The 11,587-nt window shown below is 35.4% G+C and overlaps 2 long non-coding RNA genes across 2 annotated transcripts; both read right to left on the bottom strand.

Annotated features, from left to right (window-relative positions):
- Window positions 1–2,772: 2,772 nt before the first annotated feature.
- Window positions 2,773–7,347, bottom strand: LOC124443571. Its single transcript, XR_006947676.1, has 5 exons — window positions 7,276–7,347; window positions 6,717–7,108; window positions 6,373–6,641; window positions 6,195–6,291; window positions 2,773–6,032 (listed from the first exon to the last, which is right to left on the bottom strand). It is a non-coding gene; the product is annotated as an uncharacterized LOC124443571 (long non-coding RNA).
- A 1,875-nt stretch (window positions 7,348–9,222) lies between these two features.
- On the bottom strand, window positions 9,223–9,985 carry LOC124444061. Its single transcript, XR_006947813.1, has 2 exons — window positions 9,829–9,985; window positions 9,223–9,546 (listed from the first exon to the last, which is right to left on the bottom strand). It is a non-coding gene; the product is annotated as an uncharacterized LOC124444061 (long non-coding RNA).
- Between the last annotated feature and the right edge of the window lie 1,602 nt (window positions 9,986–11,587).

The following is an 11,587-nucleotide window of genomic DNA, read 5'->3' as shown; positions in this document are numbered from 1 at the left end:
TAGATTACAACTCGAAATTATGCATTGAACTGTTTGTGCCTAATTACTTTGCCTTTTGAACTTGCTGTTCAATCTCATCTCTATACCTATAATAGATACGTGCGATTTCTCCCTGTTTATTTGACTGAATTGGCGTGCGGCCGTCAATTGAGTACGCGTCGTCTCATTCTTATTCAAATATGGTGCCAGCTTAAAAGAGCGCCGAAATGAAAGTAATCCATTGTTTTGAAAATTTTGCGGGAGGAATTGAGCCAACAGTCTTTTGGGTAGCGGTGAGTAAAAAAAAAGCCAAAAAAAATATCTTTTGAAGTCAATGTGAATATTTCACCTCCGAAAAAGCCAAAGACGGCTGAAATAAGTAATTGTATCTTAAACTGTACCGAAAAAAGTGCTGAACCAATAACAAAGTTTAGCGAAACATCCATAAAGTCAGTGTAGTGTACAACGCGGCGAAAATTCGTAATGACCAAAAAGTTATTTCGATCATGGACTCCTTTCGAGATGATTTGCCTTCAGCAGAAAAAGGATACCACAGAAAATGCTATCAAAGCTATACGCATGGTAAAGCCCTAAGAAAATTGAGCGTGTCAGAATCGGCTACATCAAACATCAATGAAGTGAAGAGTCTTCGTGCTACATCGAAACGGAAAAATCGGAAAGGTATGAAGCAAAAACTTTCAAAAAATAATGGTAATAATTTCCAGAAACTTCATTGATGATATACACAACTGAAAAATTACTTTTATCATGCCATAGTTATATTTGTACAAGGGAACATTATTTCATGATATTTATATTGTTACTTAGGAAAAATACTAGCAGACTATGAATGCTGTGTATGTGGTAAAAACAAAACAGCAAGAAGTGGAAGCGGATATGAGAACTTACAAAAATGTGAAACAGAAAATGGAGCACGAACTTTACAAGAAGCTTCCTTCTCGTTGAATTACCCTCATTTGCAGGCCATGGTTGGTAAGTGCGAATGGCAGGTAATACTTGCAAAAGAATTCTTCTACCATAGGACATGTTACAGAATGATAAGCAGAAAACGGGATGTAAAGAATGTACTTCCAAGCGATAGTGAGAAAATCTTTAACGAGCTTTGCACTGTTATCGAAAACAGGGTGATCACAGGTTGCGAAGTTTTTCGGATGTGCGATTTACTGAGAATGCATTCGGAAATCAAAATTCGTTCGTTTGGAGAAAACTACAAGATTGGTTCGCCAGCACCTCATCGACTGAAAGAAAATGTTCGTAAATTTTTCGGCTCAAAAGTTGGATTCTGGTCTCCGAAGTATGGTAGCGATTATGTATATAACAACAGCATTGAAAAGGGGCAGTTGATCGAAGTAGCAGTCAGGGCAAAACTTGGTAACAGTCGATGGGAAATGACATTAGAAGAGAAAACAAAAGAAGTTGGGCGTGAAATACGTAAGGAATTGTTGGAAAGTACCAGCACATTCAGCAGTTGGCCACCATCGAAGAGTGAGCTCCTTTCAAAATACACGAGTGTTCCATTCTTAACAACATGCCTTTTGGAGGAAATACTTAGGAAAAAGCATAAAAAGTCTGCAAAAGTTTCGCGTTTGATTTCTTCTATTGGCCAAGATTTGATATACCACGCTAATAACGGGACCAAGAAAACATCAAAACATATCTGTTTTCCTTTTACAATTAAAACGAAAACCGGTTCCAAGGATGAAATAAATTGGATAAACAAGTTTGGTCACGGAGTATCATACGACGATGTCCTGATGATCGAGACAAATTTAGCGATGGAACATGCCAAGAATCAGATCCATAGATCCTTTACTCCATCTATAATACAACCATTTCGATTTGTAACGTTTGTGTGGGATAACGACATTAATCCCGAGAGTCTCAAAGGACTTAGCTTGCACTGCACTAATGGTATTGTGATACAATCCTCTAACGTTTTCTTTAATACGCCCGAGCCATCTTTTACAGCTGTGTCATTAGTCTCAAAGACAACTACCAAACGTAAGAAGTTTCATGCGCTACCTAACGAGATACCATCTTATGTAAAGGTAAAGCGAAAGAATACAGAGGAAAGTATTACAGTTAATCTTGATTTATACCAAGAGGAAGTCCAACGCTCGCACGTGATTGATACTATATGGGTCATTGCTAGAAGTCAAGCAAGTAAGAAGAATTTCGAACAGAAAACACCTAATTGGACAGGATTTAACTTTATGGTGTGTGAGAATGACAGCAATAATTATGACAAAATTGGATACCTGCCATCTATCAACCAATCTACGACTTCTCGTGATACTGTTTTAGAGCTGCTAACTCAATCGAAACTTAAAGCACAAAAACTTGGTTTAAATGAAACGGATGTCGTTCTCGACATGGCGATCTACTCTAAAGCAGTTGAAATCATGATGAATCCTAAACGTATTGATCTTAAAAAGTTCATTGTCCTGCGTCTTGGTGGTTTCCATGCTATGTGTATTTTATCTCTGTCATTGGAAAGAGATTTGCAGATGCTGGTCTTCGCGATATTATAATCGAATCAAACATACTTGGCGAATCGTCTGTTGATCAAATGCTCAAAGGTAAACATTTCAACAATGCAATGAGAGCACTGAAGTATCTTTACGACGCGGTCAAGAGGCTCATGCTTGACAGTTTTATAGAATGGCTCGATGATCAACCTGAAAAATCTCGAAGGTACGATGAATTAGTTAACTCCGTGGAAATGCGAACTTTTATGTCATCTCACACAAATGAATCGTTGTCTACACTCAGTGAAGTTCATAAAGAGACTATTGATAACATACACAAGTAAGATTGTTAAAGAGATCTTTTAAAAGGATCACTTGGTCCAACAGCTTCAGTTTGGTCATCATTTTTGCAAATGGTACAAATATTGCTCGATTTCACGCGATCTATCAAACTCGGTGATTGGAAAATGCATCTGCAGTCTACGGAAAACATGCTCCCTTGGCTATTTGGCTACGACCGTCCAAATTATGCACGTTTCCTGACATATTACTTAGTCAATATGCAAAAATTACCCGAAACGCATCCAGCAGTTTATGAACAGTTTGAAGCAGGCCATTTTTCTAGCCTGTAACCATTAAGAAAATATAATATTTATTATATTGCTGTTATTTTGTACATATTTTTCACTCAGAAATGTCTTTATCAAAATAAGTTTCCAATGTTATTCAATTCTCAAATCACCCAAAGCATTGTATATTGGGTTTGCTGTGGATCTTTCTCACGTGTGCGTCTCTACTGCAACTTTTTGATTCGAGATTATAAAGTTGTACTTTTTCCAAAGCCATTTTTAACTGTTTTCGAATTAATATTGTGGTCATGAGTGAAAAGGTAAAATTAAAAGGGGGCAAGCAGAACATTTTGTTCTGCTATGAACTGTTCTAACAGCAAAGCATCTCATCCACAATTGAGTTTTTCCCGTTTTCCTAAAGACGGCGTAAGGTGAGTTTCTAAACTAAGCTTTCAATCAACTAATAAAGAATCTACATGTAAATTTCGTCCGTTATAACGTCTCATTGTATAATGTATAACGCAAAACGTCTATAGATCGAAAGAATGGGTACAACTTTCCAGGCGCGAAGATCTGCAAAATAAAAATACCGAATACTTGTACAAGAATGCGAAGGTCACATCTCAAGCGCATGCGCTGTGTACTTCAACCACTTGAAATACTAAAAGTGTTTTGTATGTGTTAAGACGATAAAAACTCTGCAAAAAATCAAGACACACAAATCGCAAAGTCTGGCAGAATGGCATCGCAGGAGTCAGCATCAAACGAAATTAGTAAGTGCGAGTTCTTTCTGTTTCATTTCAAATTAGCGAATGTTTTTTTATCTTCAACAGAATCTATCTCCTAATTTTCAGAAAAATGTAATCGCTGTCGTGATTTCTATATCACGGCTAAATGTGGGCACACTGTTCATCTGTCCCCGTTGATGGAGTCATGGGGAAAATTCAAGTGCAAAATTTGTGGGTTTGTATGTCTTTAAAGATATTTTAATGTCAGGTTGCGTTTCATGTCATTGATGTTTACACTTCATTCATGTAGTGTATCGGACGCAGGTGTAGATATTGCTTTTCGTTAATTTTTGATGTAAGTTTGTAATTCATGGCTGCGTTTATACCTTACTGTGTGCTATTATATAAAGTTTAAATATATGTTTGAGGTATAAACTGTCATACGAAAGCAGCAATTTTATATAGTGGTTCTTATTTCATTCATTCAGAAAACTGTGTACCGATGGCGTCATGTTTGATGCACAACATTGACAGTAAAGATGCTCAGATTTGAATGTAAAAGTAGCTTAGATTACAAATGAAAAATTTCCTTCAAATATTGGGCTTGAGGAGCGCAGAAAAATAATTGAAAAGCCACCGCAAAATTGCGACAAACTTACTGTGCCCAAACTCAATGAGCTTATATGGTCAAGCCTTAAAAATTCCCATCGTCAGCGAGATTTGCGCACCGCAGTTCTACAAGATTCTAATGTGTGTGTGACAAGTTCTCTCTCAGTTACTGTCAATGACCAATTAAAATGCTGGGAGACAAAGTCTTGCCGGACTTTCGCGCCATTACGACTACGCTCTTTGATGCCGTTACCTTATTAGTGCATGTAAATTTTAGAGCTGTCATACAAGCGTAGGCCCACCCATATTTTTTTCCGATCCCCTCTCCTCCACTCTAACCATTGTACCCATACTCGTGCTCTAAATACTGGTCAATTCATGTGCAGTACTCTCTCTCCTACAGTTCCTGCACTCCTCGCTAATGACTAATAGAATTTTATTTAAACTTCGATTTAAGGTAAGTCTCGTTTAATTTCCAATTGGTAACAAAGTGAGACACCTAAGGATCACACACTTGAATGATCAAAGCATGACCTTAAGATGGACTTTGTTTTTAAAATTACTACCAAATAATTGTCAGATGACAAGGATTGTTTCGGCCGAATTTGGTCTTAACAATGTTTTTCGTTGTGCGGCTACATTGTAATGAATGAAAAAGTGTCCCACTTTGCTCGAGGTTACGCTAAGATATGACGGGAAAAGCTACAAAAGTGTTTTATGGCTAATGACGAATCACGGTTTTCTAATATGTCTCATCAAAAACAATTAATAAATGTTGTATAAATGACAAGTTTTAGCTCTAGAAGCTGGATTTCTTAGTATACGATTCAAAAATAAAGTTTGAAATATTAATTGCAATTCTAAGAAAAATACCAACGTTTACCAATACAAAGGAAGATAAAGAAACAAAAACTCAAATTAAAGTGTTGAGGAACGAGTTTCGCTAATCGGAGCGCACATCGTCATCTTTGACAGATAAGCAGTTTATAAGCAGACATATTAAAATAGTCTTATCACACTTCAGCACTTTCAGTTGCTCCGCAAGCTTTGCTTTTATTATTTAAATCTACAGCTTGGATCGTGAAATGAAACATCGACGTTAGAGCTCTACGGTTGTAAACTTTTTTTTTGTCAAATTCAATTTCGGTCAATTCCTTTATGCAGTGAACGATTCTGACGATGAACTTTTGATTGAAACTCAAAAAAGAGCCGATCACCAACCGTTGTTGGAGTGATTTTTAATTTAATAAGCATGCATAAATATTGGACACAAAAAACAAACTTTGTTTCTTAGAATCTAGCTTGGAAATGTTTGAAATACAAATACTTCATCGAAATTTCAAATCAAAACATGGTCAAACCATGTTTTAACAATTATAGCTACTTAGCTACGAACAATCACCCATAAACCGGAAAAACAGCAAAGTTAATTCTCGCTACCTTCGGCAATCTTTGTTGTGTATTTACAACAATACTAAATACACGACGATAACAACAAATGACGAAAGAATAAATTGACCCGCTTTCTCAAAACCATAGAAAGGGAAAATATATAACAGGTGCATCTAACTTCGAATCCTACCTTCCCTGTCAGCCAGCGAGAAGTTCTGCACGACCAAGATACGTTTTGAAATATTCCCCATTTCCACTTTTGCATTCTACAAAATTTAATGCAACATTATAGGAAGCTCATAATCGCACCGAAAAAGAAAAGAGCCAACTGCCTAACCATAGCTCAATATACGAGTAGGATACCTCTTGAGCAAGCATGAACTAAAAACTCAACGAAAATTTTAAAATTCCACAAAGTGCCTCATTACCTTCTTAGTTTTTTCTCCAGCTTCCTAATTTTTCTAATTTCTAAAATATTGTGAATAGGCGGAAAGATTTTATGCCTCTATTTCCCAACAAACGTTTCTAAAATGGATAATTCAAATAGATGTAGTTCAAATAAATTAATGAAGAGAGAGAAATGTATGTTGTGGGCATCTGACAAACCTTCTTCAACTGATCTATCGAACTCAATAAATCGCAGTCCATTATTTTCTTTATGCTTCTCACACAACTGATATTACTTGCCGTTCTATCATATTCATCATTTAAAGAAATAAGCCAACCACAATAAAGTGGTTTGAGTTATTCCCATTAACTAAAAATCATATGATAAAACATCATCAGTAAATAGTTGTTTCTATATTTGTGGTTCCGCGCAACTTCGACGTACGTAGCTAATGGAATAGACTATTGAGCAGGATCAGATACTAATCCTATGAAATACAAAACAGGAATAATACAATTAGAAAATAAAAAGCCACTGGAAAATTTAAAATTAGCAGTAATACCTTGCATGAATATGTACGGGGATTAACTCACGACCATAAAAAATGCTAAAGATCTTTTAACACCAGTTAAATTGCTTGTTTTCCAGTTGTTACTTCTTCCGCCCGCATTAATGGCATACAACCAGTTTTGTCGAATGATGCATGAAGACAAATGAAATTATTCATCATCAAATCTCAAATAGGTCTTGAGAACAAAACAATTCAAGGAAAATATGACGTAGATAAATTCTTGTGCAGCATGGCAATGCCACTCCACGTAACGACGGTTAATAATATAGCCAGGGGGTACCAAACATCTCTAAATAATGACATCTGAAGAAACCCCGGAAAGATCTGCCATTTCATTTTGGAAAGCTGCTATCGTTCTCTGACGATGATATCAATCATTTTTTCTGCAAAATAGGCACATACCAATAATAAAGCTTTCGTATGTAATACATTCTTGATGATTACCAAAACATTTATTACATAAAAAGACCAAATGGAGAAACAAACTTTATTAGATGATCATCATGCCTCAAGCACAAAGCTAGATATATTATTTCTACTAACCACTCACCAATTATTTATTCTATTTTGTCTTCGCAACTCTTCATAATTAACGTGTTTGCTTGTTTCTTCGTTTTGAAAGAACTTACTTGAAACTGGTGTGATTATCATCAATGAGTTTGATATGGTCAAAATACTGAAGTTCACATTCTACTCTTCTTCATGACAACCTGGGAATGTAACTGCTACCACAATGGCTAAGCTGTTAATCAAACATGAAAATATTTGGATGATAATGCAGCAATGTAATAAGTACTAAATAAGATAATACATTTCTTGGCAATGTTTGAAATGTCTGCATGAAATGTACTGGGATAGTTTCTTTACAACTCTCATACTCACACCTGACATTTCTAAAATCTAAACCATACTTTCTCACCTTAACATCAATTATACAGAAAATCAGTCCATGTAGCAAATTGACAAAATTTTACAAGTTCTTGTTTCTATATCGCTTGATTATTGTTAATGAGGGCTATGAAGGAATTGGATCAGTAAAAAAGAAATTTCTAATTTAATATTGTGTGCATAAGTTAAACGAATAATTATTCTTCATTTTCTTGTGGATTATTCAGAAAGTGTTCACTCATTTTAATTAAATCCTTTGTCTAGCAAATATTGTTACCTTGTGGAATTGCCGTTCAAACTTTCTTTGAATAATGTCCTTGCAGCTATGGAAATGATTTACTCTACTTCCAATTTACTTTAAAAGTGTTTGAATTAGACTACTCCTACTAAACGCCAATGTTATATATATGTTAATGACATTCTAAACTAGATTTGTGAAGCAAGGGAGGTAGTTCAAGATAACCGTTTAGTTGGTGTGGTGTGTTATATTTGGTCATTGCCAAACAAACAGGTTGCTAAAGTCGAATTCGTCCACAAGCTTTTTCCAGCAATTTTTAATTTAAATGTGCATTTCCTTCTTAGACTAAATCAGCTTTTTCTGTCTTCAAACATTACACTCTGAACAACATGAAAATAACAAATTTTATGAAGAACATGAAAAATTTGCTGTGCACATAAACAGATAGACTTCAATTTTGTTCAAATCAATTCCATAAGTTCAAATAAATATTAAAAAAACATTGATATGTTATCTACCACTTGGGAGGTCTGTTTAAAAAAAATATTTTAGGTCTCAAAAGCCACTACAGGATGAAGGCCAAGGAAAATTTTTCAGTAAGGACCCTTACATGGCTTTTAAATCAATTGTACAAATTTTAATTTCAATTTGCAAACAAATTTATTGCAAAAAAAATAACAGTATTGGACCACAATCAAGATATTATATACAGTGGGCTTTCAAGTACAACTTTAAAAACACATGACAAATTACAACAGCCTTGGAGTTCCATAAAAGGCCGGCAACTGGCAATTGTTGCAAAATGCTTTTAATATTACCATAATGGGCAATTCTCAGAAACTGCACCTGCACAGTAACACTTTTATGCTACCTGCATGTATGCTAATATGTCTATTATTTACCATTTCATGTATTTTTCACTACTTTGCCTTATCAATGTTCACCAAGTGTGGCACTGGTCAAAAAGGCCCTAGGAAACATTAAGTTTTGTGTGTCATACACATTTGCTTTTATATCTCAGAAAAGAATAGTGAAAACGTTTAAAAGCATTTGCTTTTGGATAAAGTTACCTTTGGGCACAATAAATAATTGTAAGGTCTTAATTATTGTTTATGCCTAAAGCTGAGAATAACAATAGAATTACAGTGTAAATTTTGTCACACACATGCCGCCTACTTTCCTTAATTTGCTTGCCACTTTCAAAACTATTGAAACACCAAAATTACGAATATTGTGACAGGTTTTTGTGTCACATATGTACTACTTAACTACACTAAAAGCAATTACAATCGAATATCATTTTCTTTCAAAATATACTGCATGAAATACACAGTTCATGAACACAATGAATAATTAAAATAATTCTATTCTTTTTAGTCTTACCTAGACATTGTATTTTAATCAGGTCATCAGTCACCAATCAGTAATCACCAAGACAGCTCTTCGCAATCTCTAAATTTTCATTTTTCACAGCAGATACACCAGTTAGAGAAGTTATTTTGTTCTGAGCTGACGAACTCTCTTTTCTCAATGTTGACTTTCGGGTGTTTTTTCTTTGAGGCTAATTACCGTTAATCGCATAGCTACATGTCGTGATCCGATTTTCCTTTGCAGTAGTTCCAGATGATAGAATTTGTTCTCCATGGTAATTTGCTTATTAGTAAGAAAAGTCAAAACTTTCCTAAAGTTTTCTTGCTATATAAAGTCAAACACACACTTTGAAACATACAATTATAGAGTAATTGAGATATTTAGGGCGCCATCTTGTGATGAACGCGAGTATTTACTTTTCCAAATGGCTTGGATACTCGCATAATCGCCTTCGTCTCTTTCTGTTTATAACGATTAAAAATTAATATAGCTCCGGGTCTATAAGCAGTTATCGTCAAGCATTGTCGTTTTCTAACATTCCTTCGAATTAACATCTGCTTTGGCCTTTTGCCTTACCATGTGCTCGATACATTTTGATGAATTTACCTCATGTGTTGCTTTCAAAAGGAGCCCATCGCTTCTCGCAATGATGTGGACTTGGTTTTCATTGAAAGTCTTTGACACGGTACCATTTCTTGTAACCTACACTGTTGTGTTTTCCCATGTGAGGACAACTAACCAAGCCACAACCTACAATAATGATGAGGAGAGATAGGGATGGGCTGATTCCGATTGAGGCCTAGTAACTAATGCAAAACACGTCCCGAAATTTGATATGTTGTTTCCAGTACCCTGTCAATCATTACCATTACCAGCGGCATAACCACAGAATAGTGGCGTAACTGTATGAACACAGTCAGTGGCTCAAGATGGTCAGAGCTACGGACATTCAAGCAATCAGGCTACAGGCTACAAGCAATCAGAGCTCCCTGAACGGTGTTAACAAAGGACATCGGATTCAGATCACTGGTAATTCTAAAATTGACGTGGGGTATTCACTGACATACACAGTTACTTTATAATAAGCGAAAGCATAGAGTTTTTACCAGCGAACGATTGAGAGCAATTTGATTTAAAATCTTTTTCAAAATTCAAAACAATAAATTATGTAGGTAACAACAATATTGATTCTCTTTGACTTGCTTGTATTTAGGAAAATAATAAAAAATTATGTTTCATCTTTGCTGTTTTCTAAAGGCCTAAGTAAGCTCTAATAGCTACGCAGTAACATTCAACTGTGCCAGTAATAACAGCAATACAGGCATGGCGCCTAAGGAGGGGTGGGGAGACCCCCACCTTTCTGTCTACCTTCATGTATACTTTTGTGTTTAACTTTATGTCTTCCTTTATGTTTGGATTCGTTAATTTCCGGTTTTTGTGGGTTGTTGATGGTAGATATACGACCAATAATTTCACCTCAATTCCCCCCAGTATATTCAAATTTAATAGAGACGACAAGAACCACATTTCAAAAAAACGACATGAACGACATTTCAAAAAGTTCTTGCCATACAACAATAACATGCGCAAAGTCTTGAAAGATCATGCATGATGGAAAGTGTATGCATGATCTTAGCAAGAAGTTTGTAGGATCATAGTAAGATCTTGGAACGATCATGAAAAAGTCTTGTAAGATCTGTTGTTAGCATTTATTTATTTTAGCTTAACTTGAGGCAAAGTAAGACCCAGTAACTTTAGTAAATATAAGTCGTATACGGACCCTCCCCCAGGCTCATTTTCGTTGCGCCGTTCCTGTAATAATTATTTTAATCTTCCCGCTCGTAAGTTACAGACCTTTGTGCTTGGATTATAATCACGTGACCCATCTCAATTTCCAAATACAAAATGAATGAACCATTTCAAGTAAGACAATGTCCAAAGTTTCCTACAATTCGTTTCTACGCAATTGACTGTAAAATGGAAATTTACTGCATGATACTACTTCACAAAGCTGCTTACACATTACTTCTAAAACTTACTTACACTTTGCTATGAAATATAAATTTTTCATCCCTACCGTTGACTTATTGAACCATTCTAATATTACCATTTACAGATGGAGGAAGTTTCTCTCCTAATTCCATTGAAATAGGAAACTGTAAATTGTGAATGAGGTACCATGCATCTGAAATTTCAAACCCTTCCCACAACAGACGTAAAATTGTATGTTGTATCGGCCAATAGCGTTGTCAAAATGATTTAAATCTCTTTAACATTTTTCTATGTAGTGGCCACACATTTTTGCCATTATAAAACATCAATTTTAGGTCATAAATTTGGTTATAGATAAAAAGAGATTGGCAGA

This window comes from Xenia sp. Carnegie-2017, unplaced genomic scaffold, assembly GCF_021976095.1.
Source record: "Xenia sp. Carnegie-2017 unplaced genomic scaffold, XeniaSp_v1 HiC_scaffold_21, whole genome shotgun sequence".
Taxonomy (NCBI): domain Eukaryota; kingdom Metazoa; phylum Cnidaria; class Anthozoa; order Malacalcyonacea; family Xeniidae; genus Xenia; species Xenia sp. Carnegie-2017.
The sequence above is the reverse complement of the archived record's forward strand: the minus strand, read 5'-3'. Positions and strand labels throughout refer to the sequence as shown.